The sequence below is a fragment of the Orbicella faveolata genome, unplaced genomic scaffold (assembly GCF_042242905.1).
Source record: "Orbicella faveolata isolate gen_17 unplaced genomic scaffold, um_ofav_v1 contig_12, whole genome shotgun sequence".
NCBI lineage: Eukaryota > Metazoa > Cnidaria > Anthozoa > Scleractinia > Merulinidae > Orbicella > Orbicella faveolata.
This window is the reverse complement of record NW_028301539.1, coordinates 20,790,001-20,816,121: the sequence shown is the minus strand read 5'-3', so window position 1 is coordinate 20,816,121 and position 26,121 is coordinate 20,790,001. Positions and strand designations below refer to the sequence as shown.

The window sequence follows — 26,121 nt, the reverse complement described above, 5'->3', positions numbered from 1 at the left end:
GTTTGACGCACTCTTCCGTGTCTTTGTCTCTATGCATTAATTATATACCATAATATAGATGGTAAGCTGTTGTTGCCTGACAGGGGAGACTAATGTTTGCGGACTAACATCTTTATCTGGGTGTGAAGGATCCTTTACGACCTCTATTGAACTGCTGCTTTTCTCCCCTGCACAGGCAGTGTTCAGGCCAGAAAGTGAAACTGCCTTTCTCCACCTCACCGGAGTTGGTTGGGTACTCCTGCCACAGTGTGATGGATGGTCAAATTTCAGTGTCCTTTACATGGACTCAATCCTACTTGATATCTCCTCTGTGGACCTTTCTTGGTTTTCCTGGAGGCATTTCTTGTTCTTTGGTTCAGCATATGAACTAAACCATAGAATTAAGGCATTCGCACACAGGTCTCAAGAAGTTTGGAATCACTGAGAGTCGAGAAAGTGGGCCTTAAGAGTTCAAGAAAAACTTCTGGCAAACAGTCATCTGCTTTGTAGGTGAAAGTACCTGTTACCTTATCCTGCTGCCACTTATACCATGCTTACATGAATTGTGTCATGCTACAAAAGAAATAGCTTAACTTGTTGCGATTACCATAAACATGGTATCAAGAGTATGTGGCATGCAGGAACACTGAACCGTGTAAATCAGTGCAAACGACCCAGATAACAAAATTTTAAAACTTCCTCTAATTATGGAGAATTATTGTTAAGTACAAGGAAATGCTTGGTTGTTGTTGTTTTTTTGGGTCTCTGTTTTTTTTTTGTTCAAAGGCGGATATAAAACAACAATTTCAACATCAGACATTTACCTGCACACTGACAAAAATTTAGCAACTATTTGACATGATTCTAACCTACAGTGAGAATTAAAATGTTAAAAAGATCTTAGTAATATTCCATTCAATTCTTACTCCGTCATTTCCAAAGGTTGGTTCAAAAAAAACTTTATACCTCTCAGTATCAATATTCTCTTCCACAAAGAGATACATGTAGCTATTGGGGTGAATTTGTCAAAAGTACTCTTCTGGTAAAATTGCAAATTTGCAAGGCATTCAATCTGTTTAAATCTTCTACAACATGTGAACTTGTGATTAAAAATGGCTGTAAACTAGACCATAAAAATTTGTTCCATTGATAGGAATTTTAGTGGTCTGGTTTCTTCAAAGTAATACAAAAATAAGTCACATTGCCCCTTTCTAACAACCCAGTTCCATGCCTTCTCCTTAGTATCCTGTGGAGTATCTGGGTCCAGCTTTTTAAAATGATTTTGTACTACCGTAAATCCTCAAGTTAGCTCCTGGGGCGCTTATTTCAAATTTAGTAGAAGACGGGGGCACTTATGTGAAGGGGCACTTATTTAATTGTTAAAAATAGTGGCCTGAAATGATCATTTTTTATTTGTCATCTGCACATAAACAACAACATAAGCTGTTAAAAGGCATAAGAAGCTTATTCTAAAGTTCAAATCACGGCACCATTGGTGCTTGCAATTTTTTTCCCAAACTTAATGTGTTCACAAATTGAAACAGTGTACAAATCTAATACTACACGGCAAAAACTATACATCCTTTGGCGTCTCATTACTCATCCACAAAATGGGGGAAGGGGAGGGGGACACTTATTTGAGAGGGATGGTTATTTTAAATTTTTGCCGATAGGAGGGGTTGTTATTCAAAGGATGCGTTAATTCAGGGGTTTATGGTATTCTAATCTGTGGACGTTTGTTCTGGGTGAAGAAACTGTAATAAACTGGTGCTTTTATATGTGATTTAACTAGATAGAATGACAAGTAAGGCCAAAAAGCATCATGTCTGTACAAACTTTACATAACCTTGATTTTTTGTCTAAGTTACCTATATGTACCAGTAATTACTTCAATGTCCTGGTCCAGTTCATGCAGTCTTTTCCCATTCATTTTTTCTTTTGGGTTAAAGATAGATAGCAAAGTGCAGGCCGGTGCTGTCCTTGAAGAAGAGTCTCTGACACCTGCCTTGATTTTGTGTGAAAACATCACAAAGCTCACACAGTTTTATTTTGATCACCACTTCCCAAAGGTTGGTGAGGGCCAGCAGGGCTCGAAATTGCGACTCACTGGTCAATGAAGATTCAGCCAAAAGGCTGATCCAAACTTTGAATCCTTCATCAGTTGTTGAAAGGCGTCGAGGAAAGCAAGTCGAAAATAAAGAATGGCATTTCGAAGACGTAGCAAAGGGAAAATACGCAATGACCTGTGTTTGTCTCTTAATGGAAGCCATGGACTTAAAATGTTTTATACTTCACTTCATTTAAAATGACTGTGGAGACAACCATTACCTTCGGACCAGAGACATATCACCTGAGAACAACGGTAGCTTTATAACTAAGTATTACTCGTGTTGTTTCTAATTGTTTTTGCTCTTCAATTGTGACTTCTCTTGAATGCAAAGTAACGTATAAAATCGTGTTCTTGTGTAAGTTATATATAAAAAAAGTTGGCGACCAAACTTTACGATCTGGCGACCAAAATTTTTCAGTTATTTGCCAGCTGGCTCCCAGACGAAAAAGTTAATTTTGAGCCCTGGCCAGTCATAGCCTTATTATCACTTATCTATAAGGATAAAGGATTGTACTTTATGTGATACCAGTAAACAAGTAGCAAAAAGAAGTTCTTGGGGAAGTTACCAGTTGTTATATTACAGCAGATCAAGAAGAGGCCCCCCCTCCCCTCGGCCACCAGCCCAAAATCTGGATCTACCACCATCACTGACGAATACGTTATTTGCTGGCAAGTTAGAAATAATGGTTTGCTGGGTAATGAACAAGTGCACTTGTGCATTGTGCGTTCAAAGTGGGTGTGTTAAGGGTGGGTGTTGGGGTAAGGGCACAAGGAGCATACACCATCCGAAAGACTATTTTTAAGATAATGTTAACTCCCGTCACGATGATGAAGATAAACATACTACTGTAACTACAGTAATGACTGCACCCTTATTTTACTCAGTAAACCCTTGATGTATTGTTCCTAGTTATTTTTAATTCCATTTCAACAAGTTAATCATGTTCATAACCCTTGCAACCCTCTTTAATGAGAGGAAACTGTAAATTGACTAGTGATGCACATAGTTTGCATGACACCATAAATATGAGGGAATAAAACTCAAAATCTAAAAATCCTTAAGCCTAGCATTTGCCAGCTCAACATGGATTCTGCATTTTTCTGTGGCTTTTGTTGCCTTTGCTTCACTCTTGGTGCATATACCTTTCAGTACAAGATCCTGTACCACAAAACCTTGTCTCCCAGGACAATATCTACAGCAGTTAGGTGGTTTAACAATCCTGATTGCTGCACAATTGCTTTGTCAGATATTGACCCTGGATCGAGTTTATTAACATAAGTAAGGGGCTATGCCCAAAATAACCTTGAAGGAAATCATTCCCCTATGGATGGAGTAGGTTACATTTTTGCTGGCTCATTAACCTGGATGTGGTAATATCAATATCTGTACAGTCTATTGCAACTCTACAAGAACCAAATTGACTAAAATATGAAGGGGCAGATAACTTGTTCTTATCTCTAGATGGAATTGATGTCATGAGGTTGTTAAATAAAACCGACTGCAGTACATAAATAAAGGCTGTTACAATATTTACTCTTGTGGATATGCTGTAACTAACTGTGCAAGGTGAATGCCTGTATAACTTTTTTTAACTTTTATTAAGGTGATAAATATTTGGTCTTTAAAACTGATTGACTCAACTTTCCAACCATCAAAGTAAGTGACTGACTGTTTGAACCTATATGTATAATTGAGAACAATATGGAAACCTTCCTTTGCGGGAAGCCCAGTCTCCATCTTTAAAACATCTCCACCAAGGGCTGACAGTGTGTAATGTTTTTGCAAGTAGTCATTTTTTTCTCTTTTAAGTCAGTTAGGTCCCTTTTTGCCTGTTGAAGCTCTGCTTCCAGTAAAATTTCTCTTGTTCATGATGGTTTCTCCAAATTTTGGCCAGTGTCTTCTTGAGATTCTTGTTCTCTTTTCTTTGCAGCTTTTATGATTTCTTGGAGAGACTCCTGGTTTGCTGACTTGATCTTATACTTTTTTGGCTTTCCTTCTTCTGCAGCAGAGTTTGTCTTTATCTCAGGACCATTACTTTTATTTCCTTCTCTGAAATGGCAATTTTAGATTCTAGGATGTTTTACTGGCTCTCTATCTTGTCTCCTGTAATGAAAAGGGCACTGTTAGCTGTAACAATATCAATATAAAATAAGGAAGAAAAATGAAAACATGCTGTGGCTGTTTCATGATGTAATGGAACAACATTACTTAATATACTTAAAGCAAATAAAACCAAACCTTCAGCACCTAAACTTAATATTCAATAGAAAGGAAAGAAATTAAGAATCTGAGTACAGGTAAGGATACCTGACAATAACTAATGATAACCTTACTGTCTGAACTTCGTACTGAATATAAACTCAAGGTTAGTTTTGTAACAAAGATGGTGACAGTCCGCATCACCAAGATTTCATCAAACACACTTTTCTCATCAAGTATTTATCATAATCCAGGATAAGTATTTGAAACTCTGAATGTGATCAACCTCAGTAGCCCACTTCATCTTCTGTATTCATCCAATTTTTTTTCCCATGTTAGGGAATCCAAAGTACCAGCATGTATGGCTTTCCAAGTGATGGTCACACTTGGGCGCAAAGCAATGCACCATTCAATTGCTTTCTTTACAATTTTTTCCAATTGTAAACTCAAGTAAATTGAATGTAAATGTATCTTATTCAAAGTCTCCTTGAGCTTGTGTAAACGATAATTACACACTTGATCTCTTGAATACAAAACACACAGTATGACAAAAGTTTGTGAAGAGCATGAATTTTTGGCACCATGGCAATGTGACCACATTTTAGGACTCTATTTTGATTCTTTGATATTGTCAGAACATGTTGTGATATTCTGATATCATCATGATATTTTGATATTATCATGTTCTTTTCATCTGACCACCCAGTATCTTTATATTTTGATATTTAAGTGGCACTTTCATATTATCATGATATTTTCATCTCTAGCATTCTCATAGTCGCCAACTGAAAGATACACAGCTCCAAGGTTTGCGTAACAGTAAGCTTCTCCATTTCTGTCTTAAGTTTCTTTCTGGATGAGAGAAGTCAAGATTACTTCCTCAGTCCTTGTATTACAAGCACCTGTAATGGTTACAAATGGACACTTCAATCTTGACAGATGACCAAGTTCAGCACAAGCTGGTCTGAAGTCAAACCCCCACATTTCAATACAGTGACACTAATCAATTACAATGTGGCTAAGTGTGTTTCTTGATTCCATCTTTTAGAATATTTCTTGCCTTTCTGAGGAGGTAGCATTTTATGGTGTTTCAAACAAAAATGTGTCAGGAAGAAAGTCCAACAAAAGATTATGGATGAGAAGATCCCTTTCAGCTGATGGTAGTTCTTAATTAATATAGTAAACATTAAGACCTCTTGCTCACAGGTGGTTCACTTGATCAAGCATCAAGGAAAACATTGGAGAAATAACAACAGTAACTCCACCAGTTACCAGTGCTGGGATTGCAAAACAGATTGTTTTTCCAGCACCTCTTACCAGCATAAGGAGGCAGTTCTTTTTAGAATGGCGCCAATAGCATCATTAGGCAACTAGCCTCCAGGCACAATTGTTTTTCCCTTTTACAAGCCTCTTGGACCAGGCTTTGAAATACTGGAAAATCTGCCATCAAAATCGCTGCCATCTTCAATGCAGGATTTGACAGACGCTCTGTGTTTTCTTTCCTCTCCATGATTCCCTGCACACCTCCTCACTAGTTCTTTCAGGTGACTGGGGACGAGGCAGGTGTGGTCTAGCATTCATTTCAAGTATGAGTGACCCGGCACCAGGGCTAAAATGTTGGTATGCCCGATGTTTCAATTTTCAAAAAGCAATTGCTGTTCTTGCTTCTGGTTGAATGGGTCCCTTTCCTACACAGTTAATTGAACAATTCCACAGTCATCTTCTATCTGGGAATATCAAGGCATATGTTGTTCCCCCTTCCTCCTAATCTTAGGTTTATTACACAGAAGCACCGTTCTGGATGTTTTGTTGAAATATTTCATTAAATTATATCAAAAGGGTTTTGAATTAAAGGTGTTGATCTATTTGGAAAAACGGTATTAAAAATAGATCTAGGGTTTTCAAACCCCTTGTTCAACTTTTGAGCAAAGTAAGCTGTCTAAAATCCTCTAGCAGCATAGGTAACTCTCTTTGCTTCTTGGGTCTTGTCTTTTGTCTTCTTTCTTTGTCCCCTTAACACCTTTCTCTTCTTTTTATCTCTCTATCTACTCTACCACAAAGACAATTCAGGTCAAGGCATTTACTTTCTTCTTCAGTCTGTTTTCTTGGGGAGATCTTTAAAGCATCAAGTAGCTGTGTAACAGTGTAACAGTTTTAGCTCCAATGTTGAAGTGACTCGTAGCATCAAACAAGCCAAATTCCAACATCTCTCTTCCAACAAAAGTTTCCTTTTTGGTATGCACTCCCAGACCATTCCATATTCAGCTTCGTTCTGGTTTTGAGTTTTTCCATGGAGGTATTTGTCGAACAGTGGATATTCACTTAAACTTTGGAGTATAGGCCTCACCTTTGCAATGACATTATCAGGCAGGCAAGGACCATGCTTAAAACTGTTTGTGTCATGTTAGAAACCAACTGATCATCCAGTGGGGCAGTGAGTATAGAGATAATGCCTTTCACTTGAGGCAATTCAAAGTTGAAGAAACTAGCATTTATTGCCTTTTTCTTTTTATTGAAGTCCCTGTCACTGGAGCGAATGGCAATGCTAAAATAGGTTTGTAGTCTGTCAATTATGGCATCAGTAAGGTTCCTGTCTACTGAGGCCAGACATTTCTTTCTTAAGTTTCCTTAGTGCTGTGCTAACTCCTTTTTGCACATGTCATACCCACGCCTTCTTGACAACTTGAACTCTTGTACTACTCGCTAATTTATCCTTCTATTACCTATTGTAACTCTACATGTTCGTCTACACATGTAAGTAACTTAAATAGAATTTACTGTTTGCAAGAACGGGCTGCGTGAGCTATTACCAATTCAGATTATAGAGCACATTCTGCTCCTTTATTCTCCAAATTAGGAATTTTAGACACTTATCAAATCAACACATTTCAAATGGCTAAATTTATGCACCATTATCATAACAATCTGTTGCCTCCATTGTTTTTCAACTTGTTTTTCACAAACAGTCAAATTCATGGCTATAGCACCAGAACAGCCAATAATTAGCACGTGCATCATTGCCAGACTAATCTAAAAAAATTCACAATTCTTTACCAAGGTCCAAAGATCTGGAATTCCCTTCCAGTTACAATCACTTCATTGTCAAGTTTTCCCAAGTTTAAGAAAAAACTGCTAGAGTTTTTAATAAAATAATTACTGAACTGACAAAGCCACACACTGTTGCACTATTTATGTAACCGTATTGTTACATACAAGGTGGCCTCAACTAAAAGCCAGATGGTTTCTAGAGGTCACCTCGCCTCACATTAAAACATTTATAAATACTGTATATTAAGTAAAAAGGCAAATAAACAAAAACAGAATGAATGAAACAGAATTCCATTAGCAGCATAAATGTCCTCGACCTGGTTGTCTAGATGTGACCGTTTAAATGGAAGTCGGTATATCAAATTTTATGAGTGGCAACAGGACGTCTGAAAACAAAAGCTGCACCCTCTGCATGTGGCTGAGGCAGACCTCTTGTAATGGGCTTTGTAATTATTGTGCTGTGCTCTCCATCTATGGAACACTTACGGTTTGACTATCTATTTGCCTAATGTCTGTTGATTTATTCTTTACCAGAACTTTCAGTCATTGTTCTTGTTAGCAGCAGTACACCTAAGGGAGAATTTGATAATAAAACCATTGTTCATACAAAATTTCATGATACCCTGAGTGGCTAGTTCTCACCACAACTCCTGCTACATTTTACTCTGAGTAATGCAAAAATTGCCTGCTCCATCAAGTGCTTAGTTTTGTGTATAGAAACACTAGAGTTCAAACATAAACTTACATGTGCCAGATGTACATCATCTTGTTGTGGTTCCTTATCATCAGGTAGTGTCAGCAAAAGTGTAACTTAAATGCCAGCACTGCCATGACAACATTTTTCAGGGAGCCACTTCATTGGATATTGTGCTGTGCCCATTGGGATCTTATATTCACCTTCCACTTCACCCACCCAACCTCTTGTAAAGTTGGAATTTTCCTCCAGCAGCTTAAGGTTTTGGGTACAACTCAATTTTTTTGAAAGTTATGTCACATCAAAATCCCTAAAATTCTTCATTGCATGATTTTGAAAATGGCAGATTTTTATCGCAAAAAGGTCTCTTTGCATTTCTGTATCTAGGTTAAGAGGATGGAGTTCTCTTCTCAAAGGTCTCTTAAGCTTTCTAAGCCTCATAATTTCAATGATGATTCTCTTAAAAAAGGTAATTCAAATGACCACAGGTGGCAAGCTTTATCTGAAGTTGTCTTCTGCTGCTTGAGATCCAAAAGCTGCAGCAGGAGAATACACTTACAAAGCCAGATTCCAACATCTTTAGTTCATTCCCTTTTTTTGTTTTTGCCTTTTACTCTCCTTGCTGGAGATATTTCTGTCCTTGGCTTTTTCTTCGTCTATGTATACACTGATGCAAGAATCATTCCACTAATCCTTAGCCTTGTATTAGGAATTTAGATACATGCATAGTCAAGTATTTCTCATCATACCAAAATATGAAAATAAATACAACACATATGATGTAAGGATATCTTCTGTTTCTGTGTCAAATCCTTTTTTGGTCCACACACCAAAGATAGTTAAGGTCAGCTCACTTACAAACATTTAAATAAATAAATAAATGAATAAATAAACAAACAAACAAACAAACATATTTATGGAGGCTGACCATTTCAGTTAAAAAATTGCTATCAACATGGGTCCTGCATAAAATAAATAAATAAATAATTAATAAAATTAAATATTAAATATGGAAAAATATAAAAAGCTATATAAGAAATATTTGAAGCTAAAGTTGGAATTAGTACCGTAGGCTTCAAAGTAAGATCATTTGCATTTTTAATGCCACCAAATTCTGAGGTTAGGAAAGCTTCTTTTGGCTGCAGATCTCTGCGTGTCTAGGGGCATTTATATTCTACAACTTTGTTTCGACAACTGTCAGAATACTGACATTGCTGAATATTATCCGGACTAGTACCAAAGAAAGACTGACTTTGAAATAAGAAAGCCTTTTGAGACCAGTTCCAGTTTGTGGTGGGTATGGTTAGAAACATGCTGATGTACCCTGCAAGCACTCTCCTCATGAAATAACCCCCAGTCCCTGGCATTTGTGGTTTCATTTCCTGTTGCTGAGAACGAATTTGAGGTGTCTTCGCCAATGCAATATCTTCTTTTATCTTTGTGACATTTTCAGCTATTTTTCTCAAGTGCCTCCTGCCTGGTGAAGACTCTTGAACTTTGAAGCTGTTATGAAGGCCATCTTGTTTAGATACCATTCCTTGCATTGCCATTGCTTTGAGGTGGAGCTCTCAAAATGCTTCCTTTCTGTATCTCTGAAAGACAGCAACCTCACAACTTTTTCCGTTGAAATGTTGGGTGAATTCTCATGACCTCTTGTAATTTAGTATTCATAATACCAGTCTCAGCCTTGGTATCATTTGTTTTAGGAGGTTGATCGTTGAGATCTTTGTCTGCTTCTGGAATGCAACAAAGTTTTTTGAATAAGGGCAAGATAACAGGCTTTTGGATTAATCATCTAAGATACTTTTCATCTGGTGGATAAGTGTCCTCAGGAGCACAGACATCTCTGTCACTATTTTGGGAGAACGTGTGTTTATGTTTTCATTTTTAGTAGGAGGGTTTTTATCTTTTTTGATCACCAAATCCTTTACTTTGCATACTCTAGTCTTAGCTCTTGTTCTTTTAACCCAGATGCATGGGGCATTGGTTACACTGCCTTTACCAGGAGTGTTAAAGAAATATTTCAGGGCATACATGGCAGCCTTGGTGCTTGCATCTGCCATCTCGACCATCTGTCCACTTTGGCGACATATACAGGAACACCTTGTTTATTTAACTAAGCAGTGGGTAAAGATACTATATAACCATCATCAAATAAGCAATAATCCTCAAATGATTTGATAGTGGCGAGTACCTGCTTGTCGTAATCAGTGAAGTGACAAAAGAAAAAGTTAAAGATGTCGTACAACCCAGATGGCGGCGGCGAGTTGAAGTTCATGGCCTTCAGGGAAAATAGATTAGGAATTAGCATATCATGAATTAAGGCGGGGGTATACCTGAAAAAATGCAACTTTTTTGAACTCTTATACCAGTCAGGATATAATTCCAAACCACAGACAACTATATATCATTGGAAAGCTATTTAATCAAAGATTATAAAATTTGCTGTTTTAGTGACACCCCTTGCATGTATCACGTGACACGGGCTGGTCAAACTGCCGCCTGCTGTGCATGACTGATGTGTAGTTGAGCAAAGATATCTCATTCTGGGCTACAGAAAACTGTGTGTTTTTCATATTATCTTACAGAATACATACTGTTAGTGGTAATAAGCGATGGGATTTGCTCAGTTGTAAATTTGCACAAAAAAGCAATAGTATCAAGTTACAAGATCAAAATTAGGTAAAATTTGAATTTTTGATGCTCAACAATTTCTTTACTTTAACTCCTACCACAAAATCCATCACTTATTACCATCAACACACTAAGAAGTATTTACCTTGAAAATTTCAGCTCAATATCTCAAATCCATCTTGAGATATCTTTGCTCAAAGGCGGAATATCAACATTTTAAGAAATAGTGCTTTAAAGTCAATAAACACAAATAAAAGACAGTATCAATCGAACTGTGTTCCCAATAAGTGTCAAACAGTACATGTTCTCATTATTTGAGTCTGGGGAAGTAAATTAAAAGCCGCCGGCCTCATAAGTGATGCCCTCCATCTCACGGAGGGCTTCTTCCCGCCTTGTGCGAACAAGTGATAGGCCCTGGCGACGCTTCTTCTCTTTTGTTGTTGCCTGGCTATCAGCCTTACAAAGTCTCTTCTTGTCCTTGATGTGTATTAAGCTGCTTGTATAGGACCCATGTGGAATAGAAAGTCTTTCCATAATTTTCTTTCTGCTTTCTGCTCCTTTATGGAAGTGACATACTGCAGATGCAGCTGCACAGCGTACCACTTTGGCTCCACGGTGCTTATGTTTTGGGCACCTGACCCAAACCATTGAGTTAATGCACTCATTGGGGTTTTGGGTTGTTCCCCTTACACATCTCTCAAGAAGCTTGGAGTCACTGAGAGTAAGAAATGTTGGTTTCAACAGTTCCAAAAACACCACTGGCAAACAGTCATCTCCTTTGTATGTTTTTGTGCCTGTTGCCTGGTCCTGTTGCCACTTGCACCATGAGTTCTCTCCCACTGGACAGAATCTATGTTGCTTTGTAGGATTGTCTGATTTGACACTGTGATGTAGTATGGCAACAATGTTCTTTTTCATTGCATACACAGCAACATCTACTTCCCTTTCTGAGGGATTTGCCTTTGAGAGAGTGTTTTGACGGATAGCCAAGCCATAATACTTTTGAAGTTGTTTTATCTTGCCTTCAGTCAGCCGGCCATGACCACCAATGGGCTTTCCATCCTCAAGTTTTCCTTTTGTGCGAGATTTTAGGTTCAGGAGGTGTTTTCCCATCCTCTTTTGGACATGGCCTACACAGTCAAGCTTTACAACTTTGCAATCACTGCTGTACAAATTCTCAACAGCATTGAACGCTTTACTGTCCCCATCTGATACCATCCATTTGTACCGAATGTTATGCAGCTCTATGGATCTCTTCCACAGAATTTCAGCTCCCTCAGCTTCCATTGCTGGTGAACTCCCTTTAAAATTTATATCGCATTCCCCAGATGCCAAATGTTCTCTTCTCCACTCTTCAAGTCGCTCATTGTCGTCTTCACACTGACTTTTCTTCAATGCACACTTTTGACATGCTTTTGACAAAACATGGTAATCTAGTACCTCACCTGTGTCCACTGAAACCACAAAAACCACACCTGTCAATGAGGTGAAGCCCCTTTTGGCTCACGTGCCATCAAAACTTACTGCCGCATCTATAACATTTCCAGTATCAGACTCTCCATTCTCCTCTGTGATAAGCTTTTGAAGCTTCTGGTCTGCACTCAAGAGTTCTTCTTTGGTCACACTTTCTAAGACATCTAAAATAGTCTCCACCTGCTTGTAATAGGCCCTCTTAGACAGACATGGCATGTTCATAATACTGCAGAATGATGCAAGTCCTTCGTAACCACAACCAGTCTCAATTGAGTGGTAGACAGCCCCTCTGTTTACGTCAAATGACCTTCCTCTTTTGGAGATGTTGACTGAGGTGTGTAATGTGGTGTCTTCATCACAACCATCACAGCATATGGAAAGATCAGACATCAGCCCTGCACGCCTACCAGTGTTCTCTTCAATAGTCAGATTCCCTAAAACCAATTATAGTGTATTTGAAAAACAGATACATTCTTCAAAAATGTAAAAGCAACCAAAAATTTTATTGTCATATACCCCCTATACCCACTGCTCCCACAATACTAATGCACAATAATTTTTAAAATATATAAAATTTGCTTACATACATTTATATTTATAATTTCAATTTCAAACACATTTGGTTAAATAAACTGTCCTACAAGTTTCACGTTGCTTTACTCACCTTCCTCGCATCTGTGCACATTGGAAAGGACTGAAGATAAGTTCTTCAAATGGACCAGTCTGTAACCATCCTCTGCCTCCACTAATTTAGTTTTCTTAGTTTCTGTTTCGCTTTCTGAGCTTTCAGAACTGTCATCTTCGGAGTTGTACAGCTTCATCTTCTTTCTAGATGCACTCTCCGGTTGATCAAGCTCCGTGTCTGAGCCTTCCATGTCACTTGTTTCCAATAACTCCTCGTGACTGTCGTGGGGCATCTCCGGTTTTGAGCGAGCAATTTCATCCTCTTCCAACACTGGCTTTTCCACCGATTTTGCGTACCAGGGAACCCCACTAAACCCTTTCCCTTCCCGTGTTTTTCTGAAACGACTTATATGCCTTTTCCCAGCCATATTCAACCAAAAATATTCCTTTATGTCTTACTCCGACCTCCAATGCTCCCACAGCTAAAATTCTATACCATAATGCAATTGGCAATACCCCACTTCATGTGAGGTAACAGAGAATGCCCTATTTGACAGTGGTTTGATTTTCGCGCTTTCCTGGGGATTCAAGAGGTAGTAAACAAGAGAAAAACAAAAGTTATCATTCCCGTTGCCATGGCAACGCGATTTTTATAGATCACCTCGTCCAATAAAGTGCCTCGCTGACGTTAAATTATTAAAAATAGTCAAAAAATTCATTTGTCAATGGAAAGGTAAATAGTAAAAGATGTGTATTCCAATGAAAAATTTTTTTCCATTTTTCCACCAAATTTCAGGTAGACCCCCGTCTTAAGGTTACAGTATACCTGTGGGTCGGCAATTTTCTTCAAATTTTGATTTTTGGGTCAAAATAGTGGTCGAAGAATAATCTCTAGTTTCTGAAAAAATTTTTTGAAAAAGGCTAAATATTGGCGGAGAAATGGCAGTTTTACGTTTTCACCGGAAGTAAAAGTTTACCTCTTGATTGACAGCCCTATGGCACGTATGCAATCAACCGAGATGATTTTCGCAGGAATTTCCTATATGGATGTCACGAATTGACTACTCAGTTGATCAGCATTGTTGTTCTGACTACCCAGCATTTTTGGTATTAGGCGTGTCTATTAAGTTATAAGTAAACATAGACCACGTTTAAACCATGGACCAGTTCGAAAAAGCGAAAACAGCGAAGAACAAATGAAAATACAGCAATGAGTGAAGAAGCGAAAGTTTGCCACGCGGATGAAGCTATAGTTATCGTATAAGGCGGGCAAATATTTGTGGTAAGAGAAAAGAAAGGTTCTGTAAAAATTTTGGAACTTGACAACAATGACAGGGATGCTGACAGAGACTCTTCTGATGAGTCCGATATCGATGAATCGTCGAACTCATTGAGACCATTTGAAATATTATCCATGCACAGTTGCCCACACACAGTTGCTCTCCGCGCTTTCTTTTGTTTGTTTCCTTCGCCCAGCCACTCTAGCATTTGTATCCTTTTCAGCCTTCCCCATTTTGCCAAACCAGCTTCAAGAAAAACCGAGCTACAGAAAAATTATCTCTCTGCCTTCAGTTCCTAGAGTGCATTGCGAAACACAAGAGTTTTTTAGAGATTCGTGTGTAAATTTCACTAGGAGGTTAACGGTAGTAAACTTTCCCTGCACTGATTGGCTTAGTTATCTGAGAACCCAGTTGAAGACGTTTGTGGACGGAGTTTGTTTGTGAAGCAGAAAATTTTTCTTAGCGCTGTTTTCTCGAATAATTTTTTCACTTGAAGCATACACTGTAAAGAGTTATAACTCAAAAGGAATTTGTTCAATTGCTCTTAAATTTGGACAGTGGCTAGTTTAACATATAAACTACAAAGACTTGTCTGGGAATTGCTAATTTCGAAATACTTTTTCTTCGAGAGTGATTTTTGTACGATCACTCCACATTTTTTTAATCCTATTTCGAAAATGTTCTGTAACTTTTTACTGCAATTGATTAAGCCAGAGCACAGACAAGTTTGTTAAGCGCTTTGGGCCCTGAAACTGAGAAAAAAATTAAATTGGTGAAGAACGAAATTCGCTTTGACTTGTAGCTTTTGAAAGGTGATTCAGGCGCTCGCATTTAGTGGTCGTGAAAAATTCGACAATTCATTTTCTTTCAAAATTCTTGGTATAGTTTGATAGCCAGCTCCATAAGCTTTAATTTGACATACAGTACCGCTCAAAAGTAAGTTACCGCCCCTCGTCTCTCGTCTCGCGAGACAAGAGTCTCGTCTCGCGAGAACCAGTGAAGCGTATATTTTGGAATAAATTACAAGCAATTAGCTTGCGAGGAAACGATTAATTTCTCGCGACGCGTTTGTTGCAATGTATGCTTCGTGAAGTTCCCGCTAATACAGCATGAAGAGGTCTTGAATTGAAACTTGCTTCGCTAGATTCAACACGGTCATTACAAATGAAGAACTTTCATGGACTGGAATTATGGAGAAAAGTTATATATATGAAGAAACGAACGCCAAGACGTGAGCGAACTATTGTGTAACATTGCATCGCACCGGTCGGTGAAATGTCCTACATGTAGTTTTAGGTTTTTAGCGTGTTGAATTTCCATGTTACATCCGTGCGAGCGAATTGAAACGAAACCTATTTCGCAAAATCGGTACTATCGCCAGAATTGAAGAAGCTGATCTGTTATGGAAAGCGCTTGGTAAAGTTTCAAGTTTCTCCGATTACTCAGAGTTATTCCTCGGTGCATCGAATTTGCATTTTGTGCCTGTGTGTGAGTCCATTGATCTGGAACTCATTGTTTTTATTAAAGATGAAAAAAAACTCAGCTTGAACTTACTAATTAATGTTGTCATTACAGACGAAAAGTCTTGAATGTAAGTACAGCTCACAATCAAAACACCAACCATTGATAAAATCTCTTGGCAAACTTGTTTGCGACGTTGATTACATAACAAATAAAAAACATGACTAACTACCCGTGGTTTCATAACAAACGCACGTGATCGTGAAAGACGTGTCGAAAGGACAGGATTCTTTACGGCGATCAGAAAATTTGAAAGAAGTATTTCTCACCAAGCTAGGCCATAGGCGGCAAGTGGAATGGGGCTTTTCATATAAAAGGAGTAGCCAAGAAATATAGTTCGAAAACTGTGGAAATCAACGGGAAATGGGAAATATTAATAAAACGTTGCTCCAGTTTTGCAATACATGTTTATTACTATTACAGTTTATACAGAATACTACTACTACTAAGTGTAATACTTATTATTATACATGTTAATTACTTTTATGATTTATACAGTATACTAGTACTGGTTACAACTAAGTGTAATACTTAGTATTATTGTTGATATAGTCTACTACTGATTACAACCAAGCGTACATGTAATACTAAAAATCCTAAGCAGGCATACTATAAACTGTTCAATGTCCTTCAAGGTCAATACTAATAAGGAAAAACCTACAAATTTTTCGTACAACGATACATTTGAAAACATAATAAGTCAATAAAGCATGTGACAATGTCAGATAAAGAAATTTTTTCCTTGGAGAAAACATGTAGTTCAAACCAAATAAAATCCTACAATTCATCAAACTTAATTTCTAATTAGCTACCTTTTCATGAACCCTACATTTCGAAAAATTTATTGTTGCCTATTACCTTTTCCCTTTGCCCTACGTAAATACTTGTCTATCGCGACAATGCACTTGCGCCATTGTACATCTTCCTGTGCTTGTCTGCAAGGATACAACTTGAACACATACTTTTTTACTATACCCAGCTTCCCTTGATGTAGTAACATTTTCCCCCTTGTTCCTGAACAATTTCGGCCTTCCAGTTCCCCAGGTTGAAATATAGTTTCAACAATTCTCCTGGCAAGATCCCCACGCTAGAGCTCCCACTTTTGATTTGAACTGCCTCCTGCAAAAAAGCATCCCCCTCCTCCCTGAATTGTTCCATGTTCCCACTATCCCCTACTGAATTAGAACTACCAGAAGCAATTGCATCATCCCATAAGTCCCTAACTGCGTCAGCTCTGTTGTTCTTAACCATAACAACCCCAAAGTCCCTGATGGCGCTATCCCCAAAGTCCTCAACCATACCATCCCCAAAGTCCCCAACTGTGCCATCCCGAAAGTCCCCAGCTGCGCCATCCCCAAAGTCCCCAACTGCGCCATCCCTTAAGTCCCCAGTCAAAATCGTAGTAAACCTTCCCGAACATGGTTTTGGCGAAAACCTAACCCTTTCCTTGACGCAATGACACCCGCAACATTTCCTTTCCCTGTTTTCTCTCATAAAATTTGCCATTAACTTTAACGTCGCTTCTTGGTTGTCTAAAAGACGGTTAAGTTTTTTCTTATCTGAGAATTCCCGCAGGTCCTCGTCCATTAGTTCCCCTAAGAAAGATTGTGCTGGGAGGCTCGGAGCTGCGGGCAACCATGATGTTGGAGGACTTAGAGGAGGAGTTGACGTACATTTAGGATGGAACTGCACCTCGTCATCCTAGGAAAAACACACATAATAAAATTAATCGAATTACAGAGTGTAATAATAGAAAAACATTGGACTGTGGAACAATCTGTAATACACAGTGTATAGTTCAAGACGCTGAAAACAAAAAACAATCTTCAGACTTAAGTAAAATTACTTTCCTGCTTGCCCCTAAGATTTTGGATCAAGTTGTAAAAAAGTGCAAGATTCAATAGGCTATGTGCATTTTTCAGTAAACGTTCTTCACATTCCAGACAAATTGGGAAGTGGAAAACAGTCTTGAGAAAAAAAAGTGACTGTATGGTTACCTGCTTGATTTCTTCCTGATCGGAAATGACTTGGGGGAACGCCGGGTCAATGGCAATTAATACGCAGCATTCGTCCTTTTTAGCTGCCTTTGTTTTTTTGACTGACGTGGTTTTGTCCTAGAAACCAGACAGTGTAACTTTTGAGGTTAAAATATGCTACATATAAGTCACTTACTTTAAGGCGCTATGGCAGTTTGATGACGTTCATACTCAGGGGTGGTGTAACAAAGTGAGCCCAAGACTTTAAAATGTTTTAAATGCAGGGGCGAGAAGACATCATTCTCTAAGACGTTCAGACAGGTTTATGACTGCAAGACACACTGTTAACGCTTAAAAATGAGACTGCGAGAAGGGTGAAAGAGACCGCCAAAATATTTGCGTGAGCCAGGTTTTTTTGAAGGACTATTCGCCACCCTGTACTTTACCTTATTCTTCTGCAATTTTAACTATTCCAACTTTTTTTCACTTTAAACCGACTTGTATAACAAGTATTTTTGTGGATCACTTCATCAGTCAAAAATGTTGTTGTTTGTTAAGGGACAGAGGTGTCAATCAAACTTGAGGTGAGATAATGCTTAACAATAGCTCTTAATTAAAGGCGGGCCGCCTTCTTTACAAAGCAGTTCGTCAACGAATTCGAATGCATCAATACTTTGTCGAGTTTCTTTAGTCAATAAGAAAATTGTTACCTGCTTCTTATTGCCCTCTTGTGACTTCGTCTTTTCCTTAGCAACCTTGGTAGTGTTTTTCTCCTAAAACCAAGTAAAACGACTTCTTTGATAACGAATTGAAAAACAATTACAAAGGGATTTGGTAATCACTAAGAACTTTGACTTTTGCAAGCACGCGACTTGTTCTTTGTTGTTTGTTTTCTGTATAAAAACACTTAATTTGATGCGTTAAAGACGAAATGTTGACTGACTACTAGTATCACAAGCATGCAACATGGTTTTTTGGTTGCTGTTGTTTGTTTTCTGTTTAAAAACGCTCAATTTGTTATGATAAATAAGGTAAAATACGCACTGACTAATAGAATCACAAGCACGCAGCATTTTCTTCCTTTTCAAAAACACTCTTACATGTCAGAATTGAAACAGCGTATGATCCAAGTGCGTACCAGAACTGACTAGTGGAGCACGTAACAATAATATACTATGAGCACGCGCTCATTTCAAACATTGTTAATTAAGTTACACTGGAGTGCGCTTAAGTAGCTTACAGGCAGGCATTCCTTTTTAACAACTAAGTATCCAGCACACGCTAGATTCGTAATTGACTGTGACAAAACAGAGATCTCTACTTACAAAACGAGGTTTTTTCTTGAGCGGTTCTGCGCTTGATTCCTGCTTTAAATTGTCCTTAGACCAGGCGAGATCTATCTCGTTCAGCTCCTTAAAATTATCTGCAGTGAAAGATGAACAAGCAGAAGGTAAGGATGGGATAAATAGGCACAGGTACTTAATGCAATTAAGTGTCAACAAACTCTAAACAAAGTGGACATAAAATCTACTTACCACTTAGTGCACGAATTGTGGCTGGAACTCTGTCGCCTTCCCAGTTTACGGTAACAAGGTTACCTACAGCAACTTGGTCCTTCTCAACAACGAGTCTGGTCGGGGCAATGCCCGTTTTCTCTTCAGGAACGAAATGATATAGAGCCATTGACGGAATTTGAGTGTTTCGGTACAACTGTCTGAAAGTCGTTTTGGTCAATTGAATCTGGATTGAAGCAAGTTGGTTTGGTAAAACTGACTGTGGGCTACTGGTAAGGATAAGCAGTTTATATAGCGTAAGCTTAAGCCTCTATTGTTTAAAACGGATCAAAAATCCTTGTCATCTATTGGTTGTTTTAAATGCTAATATTTTTTCAGGTCTCAATGGAATATAACTAATATACATTACTGCCCACTCATTGGTTACAAGTAATCTTTTCTTTTAAGTCAGTTTTAAGACTTTTTTTAAAACTCTAAGCATAGCTTAGTTATGCTCTAAGATCAAATCGTTATCATAGGTCGTTTGACACACGAGCAAAAAGCGAAAATTGTGCGACTTCGAGAGCGGAATATGAACATCAGTGAAATAGTTAGAACTTTAGCAGACGATGATTGTAAAATCAGTCGCCTGAGTTTAAGACGTTTCTTAAGACGTTTTCAAGAGAGACAGTCATTCAAAAATGCCCGCTGCCCGGTCGGCCTGCAGAAGATGTGACGCCACAGCTGATGACTTTCGTCAACAACCAGATGGAGCAGAACGATGAACTGACAGCTCCGAACCTCCAGAAGAAGATCTACAAAGAGTTTGGAGTCAACTTCTCCAAGAGTGAAGTCAAACGGCTTCGGAAAAAACTTGGCTGGGTGCAGACTGGCATGAAATATTGTCAGCTTATAAGAGAGCCAAACAGGGTGAAACGACTGGAGTTCTGCCTGCGGTGCAGTGAAACGTTTGACAACGTTATCTTCACGGATGAATGCTCCATACACATGGAGAAACATGCCAAGCTGAGTTTTAGACGCAAGTGGGAACAGCCAAAGTTCAAGGGCTGTGCGAAACATCCCTACAAAGGTCATGTTTGGGCTGGGATTTCTAAGCGCGGTGCAACAAGGGTCCTTGTGTTTACCGGAAACGTGGACGCCAAGTTTTATGTCGAAGAAATTCTCAGCAGAACCCTGTTTCCTTTCATCCGAGCGACATTTCCTGACGGCCACAGATTCCAACAGGACAACGACCCGAAACACACTAGCAGGCTGGCGAAAGAATTCATGGAATCAAGTGGGATTCACTGGTGGAAGACGCCTCCCGAGAGCCCTGACCTCAATCCCATAAAGATGCTATGGCATGAGCTAAAACATTTTCTGCAAACAATAGTAAAGCCCACGACTAAAGAGCAGCTACTCGAAGGAATAACGAGGTTCTGGAGGGAGAGGGTGATGGCTGAAAAGTGTATGATGTACGTCAATCACTTGAAGAAGGTTGTACCGATGGTGATTCAGCGCGAAGGCCATGCCTCACGGCACTGAGAATAACACGGTTCTATTTGCGAACCACAACGGCTCCTTTAGGAGCCACCACATTCAGTAAAAGTCATGAACAACGCAATCCAATCTCTTCCCTTCGAAGAACCCCGTAAACTTCTTTGAAGTACGCGTACTACATGTTAGTCTGTTGATTCCAAATTCACTTAACTGTTGAATGTGCTTAGCAAGAAAGTTAAAGTCAGTTGAGCAATCGATGAAACGGAATAAAAAAGATGCTTTGAAAGTATAAACTGGCTTCCTATAAGTTTTACATGTGTTAGCAGACGTCTACGAGTCAAAGAACAAACGCTTTATTATTTTATCGAATTTTGTCAAAATCTGTGAGGGAGTTCAATCGATCGATGGAACGCTTTCGGAGAAAGCTAAGAAGAAACAGAAGCCTTTCAAAATATGGAAGGGGAAGAGCTTTATAGAAGTTTTGAACCCAGTAAAAGAAGCACACTGCAGTCCCTCTCAATACCACTGTAGCTGGGCAGTTGAAGTTCTTGGTGGTCTGCTTGAATAGTGTCTTTTTTGGACCCATTTAGTGGTCGGCATCAATCTGCAGTATAAGTTGTTTTAAACATCTAGCACATTTCCTTTTATCATAGCCATTGTTTCGGTCTAACTTGACCGACAGAAAGATATACTACGAAACTCTTCTATGAACCCAAGTTGTTTATTTAACAATACGTAATGTAATCTTAGCTAGAAAGGAGCAATTTCTGAACAATACAATCTACTAGCAAACTAAGTTAAGCCTACTGCTAAACTTTAGTCACCACTGACATGAACTCACAACAAATCTCGGTGTCTCCAAAGAAATCTCCTTACAGTCCACTTGACCTTGAACAAAGTTCCTCAATGGCTTTTACAATAACAATAGCACTCTATAGCTTTTCCACTCGGTCTCTGCCGAGAACCACTAGTGGGAACTCTATAGCTTCTTTTCTCGGTCTCTGCCGAGAACTACTAACAGGAACTCTATAGCTTCTTCTCTCGGTCTCTGCCAAGAACTACTAATGGGATCTGTAGCTTCTAGCTGATTCTCTATATGCATTTAAGTAATATTCTAGAACATTCTTGGAGCTTCTATTTATGTAGCATTACATTATAATTACATCATTCAGTAGAATGTTCTAAAATGTTCCATAGCGTGACAGTAGAAGATTCTGGCACAAATATTGTGACTTGACATTCTAGAAGTCTCTAGAAAGTTAAATATTCACATCTGCTCTTCATAACACCATCAACAGGAAGTTGCCTCTCACTTTGTTCTGTCAATTTTAAACTTGTATGCATGCACATGTTACCAAATGTTGGCCTTACAAAAGCAATGGTTGAGGCAGAGCAAATGTCGAATTACAACATAATGGATGCAATAAGATACCAACAGTTTACTGATCTAAAGTTATCAAAAACAAAACATGAACATTACCTGTGCATAACTGACAATGATTTTGTACTGCGTGTATTAAACCATGCACTGAAGCATGTCAGTGCACTCAAACAATCAAGTTGATTCCACATGTTAAACTCTCCCTGTTGAAGTTGGGCTATATTTCAGGATATTCAGTTAAACCACATCGAACACCAATTGCCCCCTGGTTAACCCAGTTTTGCAAATCAACTTCCAGAATAACAGCTACACACAGATGACATGTGGCATGGAACAAAAGTTCAACAAATTTTCAAGATTGATTGAATCAACTTGAATCGCAACATTTTCAACCCACCCTGCATAACCCAGATGCACTATATTTTCTTAGTCTTGCGCAAATTGACTTATGGAATGACAATTTGATTGTATTGAGTGGAATGACAACATTTTTAACCCACCCTGCATACCACAGTTGCCCTATATTTTCTAAGTCTCATGCAAATCAACCTCTGGCATGATGAATCAACATCAGGGGATACGAGTCCTGTCGATTGACAACATTTTCAACCCACCCTGCATAGCCTAGATGGACTACATTTTCTAAGCGACTTCTGGCATGACTATTCGACATTAAGGGAGACAAGTTGTGTCGATTGCATTGAAGAGAGTATACGACTAGACTTCTGGTGAATCGATTTGACAATGCCAGAGATGAAGCAACTCTAATTGGGTGTATTGGACAACCTTGATTTCCTGGCCTAAATAAAAGGGATTCGGTATTGATACGTAAAGAAATTTAAGGTGGGAATTAAAAAGATCCTTTTTTCAAGGACTTGTCACATCTGTTTTTAATCAAACCATGTAAAACCCACATATCACTGAAAAGCTAATGAATGACAGATTTCATTTTTTAAAATTATTTCTGCGCACAGTTTATTTGTAACCTTATACCAGCATAATATCGTTACCCCATACTGTGCACAACCCACATGTACTCTAGAAAAGAAATCTTGTTATGGAATGCAGCCAGCTCTAATTTGTTTTTACAACTGCATAGTATATAGGCTAATCATGGGGATAGGAACAGGGTTTTAAAAAAATATAAAAAACTTTGGTTCCAGCTTCCAGTTGAAGGAAAGCAAAATTTTTGAGGTGAATTTCCACCACAATTTTCTTTGTAACTTTTGACAAAGTAAAGCTACAGAAAAAGCCTTTGCTCATCCCCCAAATACTCTTTGAAAGCAATAAACAATGGAAATTTCAAGTCAATTAGTTAAATGCTCTACGAGATATGTTTTCTAGAATGCGCAAAATGCACATTTTGAGAAAAGTGATTGAAGTAAAAAAGCTAAAACAAAGATTGTCTGCACAAATTTGCATGGCTATGAACTATCTAATATCAGCAAATGCTTATTTCAGTCACTCAGAAGCCTCCAGGTTCATAAGTATTGCCTTTAGCCTCCCGTAGGGCATCTTCTCTGCATGTGTGCCTCATTTGTTCTCCTTGCTGATGCTTCTTTTCTTTAAAAGAGGCCTGAAGGTCTGATTTTCTCAACCGCCTCTTGTCCTTTTCTTCTGAGACCTTCTGAGTATACTCTGCTGGAATTGCCAGTCTCTGCATTATCCTTGCTCCACTGGCAGCTCCACTGTGGAAATGGCACACAGTAGAAGAAACTGCACAACGAATCACCTTGGCGCCATGATGCTTGTGTTTTGGGCAGTGTGCCCACTCCAGTCTGTTGATGCATTCATAATGATTTTGGGTGGCACCGCACAGACATGTCTGGAACAGCTGAGTTTCACTGAGTGTCATGAATGTTGGCTTCAGCAATTCAAAGAACACTTCAGGCAAACAATCACCTGCTTCATATGTAGTTGTTCCAGTGGCGCAATCTTGTTGCCATTTACACCATGAATCCTCCAACAGGGTAGAAATGATGTTTAGCAGCATCTTGTGACTGGACACTGACGGAGGATGGCAATGATATTTTTCTTCAGGGTGTAAACAGCAACATCAACCTCTCTTTCTGTTGGGTTTGCTTTAGACAGGGTCTTTTGTCTAATGGCCAGACCATAGTCCTTCTGAGAGTGGTTAATGTAGCTCTCAGTCAGATGGCCCTGTCCTCCAATGGGTTCGCCATCTAAAAGTTTCCCTTTGGTTTGTGCTTTAAGATTAAGGTGCTTGCCCATGTGTTTTTGGCATTTTTGCACGTGTCCAACACAATCCAGCTTTTCCACCTTGCAGTCATTGCCATATATATTTTCCACAGTATTGAATGCCTTACTGTCTCCATCAGAAACCATCTATTTATATCTTATTTTATGTAGTTCCTCAGATCTATTCCAAACAACTAAATCTAAAATCTAAATCTTTAAAAATGTCTTTGAGCCAGCAAGTATGGCGTTAGTTTGTTCCATTTGCCTGCTCTGGACATCATGGAACAATTCTGCCGAACGCTCAAATCTTGCGTTGTCCTGTTCCATACTCTTTTCCCAAATTTCCATTAAAGAGCTCTGCCAGTCTTGAGTTGTACTTTCCGGGACATCTCGCCGTCTTCTTTTCCCTTTGCGCCCACTTTTCTCCTGCTTATCTTTTTCTGCCTTTGTTTTCTCGCTGTTTTTCTGGACTTCAGTTACATTGTCAGGCAGTTCTGATTCATTGGGGGAAACATTTACACTCGGCTCAGAGGTGAAGGTAGAACTCCCTTCGATTGCCATTTTAGACAGATCAATGCAGTCGCTATGTCCCATCACCTCATTTAAGATGTCGAAACAGGGGAAGCCTTCTTTAATCTTCTTAATTACAGCTTCTCCAGTTGAGTGAGTTCACTGCGTTAACTGCTTGTACTCATTATCTAGATTCTGCTGCCATTTCTTTACCTGCTGAAGCGTTCCCTGACTCTCTGGACACTTCTTTATACAAAGAATAGATATCGTTCCAAATTTTGATTGTTTCTCTTTGTGAAGCTCCTCACAGCTTACTGAATTTGGGGGCCCATGCTTCGAGAAGTTTGCAGTTCTTCCTCAATACAGTCGGTAGACTTAACGTGAGGTTTTTCGTTTTAGAGTTTGCTGTAGCAAGTACTCCGACTCACACCTGAAGACTGAGGCGATGGCATGCTTCTTGCCAGTGGAATTGGTGATTGCGTGCGAAGTGGATCATGTATAGGCTGTGGACCTGCTGGCAGGCTTTGCAGCTCAGCTGGAATATAAAATGTGGCAGTTGATGGAAACAGTTGATTTAAGTTATGGCTAACAAAGCAAAATGTGTGATTTGTGAGTGTGAATTTTCTTTGTAGAAATAAAAGGACTGGGAGCAATGTACAAAGATACTTACATGACTGTGTGGTCTATATTGTCATCATCACTATGCAACACATGAAAGTAGGGTCGAAACTGACTGGAGTTGGAGTTATTTTCCATTTCTACGTCGTCTATGTTGTTCGTGACCTTGAAAGCCAGGCATCAAACAAGTAGTTTGAAAATGACGTGCGTGTTCTGATATCTCAACGAAAAACGCATTTGATTGACATTCAATTTCCTGAAATTGTTTTGATAGTGCGTAAGTGAAGATGGGTTAAACTTGACTTGGAAGTGCACTTCAGCTCTTTCAAATATGATACGTTGCCACGGCTACAAAGTAGGCTACTTAAGTTGAAATTAGACCCGTTCACATCTGAAGTAAGATTGAAGTATACTTGAGGTCCACTTACTAAACTAGTATGAACCCACCTAGTGGTTTTGACTTTGTGGAAAGCAGTGTCTTCAGAGGACCACAAAAATTAGTTGCTCAAACAATTGTCAGTAAAGTGGCAATTTCCTTCATGTGTCCAATAGCCATAATGTTCATAAACCTTGCAGGTGCATCAGCATTTGGTCACTCATGAGGCAAGGTAACTTCCATGCTTTTTTCGTAGACAACCTGCATCTCTCCTGTGTAGTAACAATGACCATGGCCATTGGCTTCCAAAATTTATACTGAATTTGTGGAAATCTGGGAAGTCAGGTTCCACATCTCCAAACTCAGGAAAGCGATAAAAAACCTTACACTTCACTGGCAAAACTTTCTTCCCTGCCATCTAACAGCTTTCTTTTCTCATCAACTACAATCTCTTCCTTTTTGCCACAAACACACTTTTTCACAACTGACGTAAAAGGACATAACT

At 38.9% G+C, this 26,121-nt stretch overlaps 3 pseudogenes across 1 annotated transcript; all 3 read right to left on the bottom strand.

The window, feature by feature from the left end:
- Positions 1-3,024: 3,024 nt before the first annotated feature.
- LOC149117104 (uncharacterized) lies at positions 3,025-3,827 on the bottom strand (annotated as a pseudogene).
- Positions 3,828-8,981: 5,154 nt separating this feature from the next.
- Positions 8,982-10,607, bottom strand: LOC110047626 (uncharacterized; annotated as a pseudogene).
- Positions 10,437-13,190, bottom strand: LOC149117103 (uncharacterized; annotated as a pseudogene). The gene is made up of 2 exons (XR_016205558.1): positions 12,803-13,190; positions 10,437-12,572 (listed from the first exon to the last, which is right to left on the bottom strand). The product of XR_016205558.1 is annotated as an uncharacterized LOC149117103 (transcript).
- Positions 13,191-26,121: the final 12,931 nt, after the last annotated feature.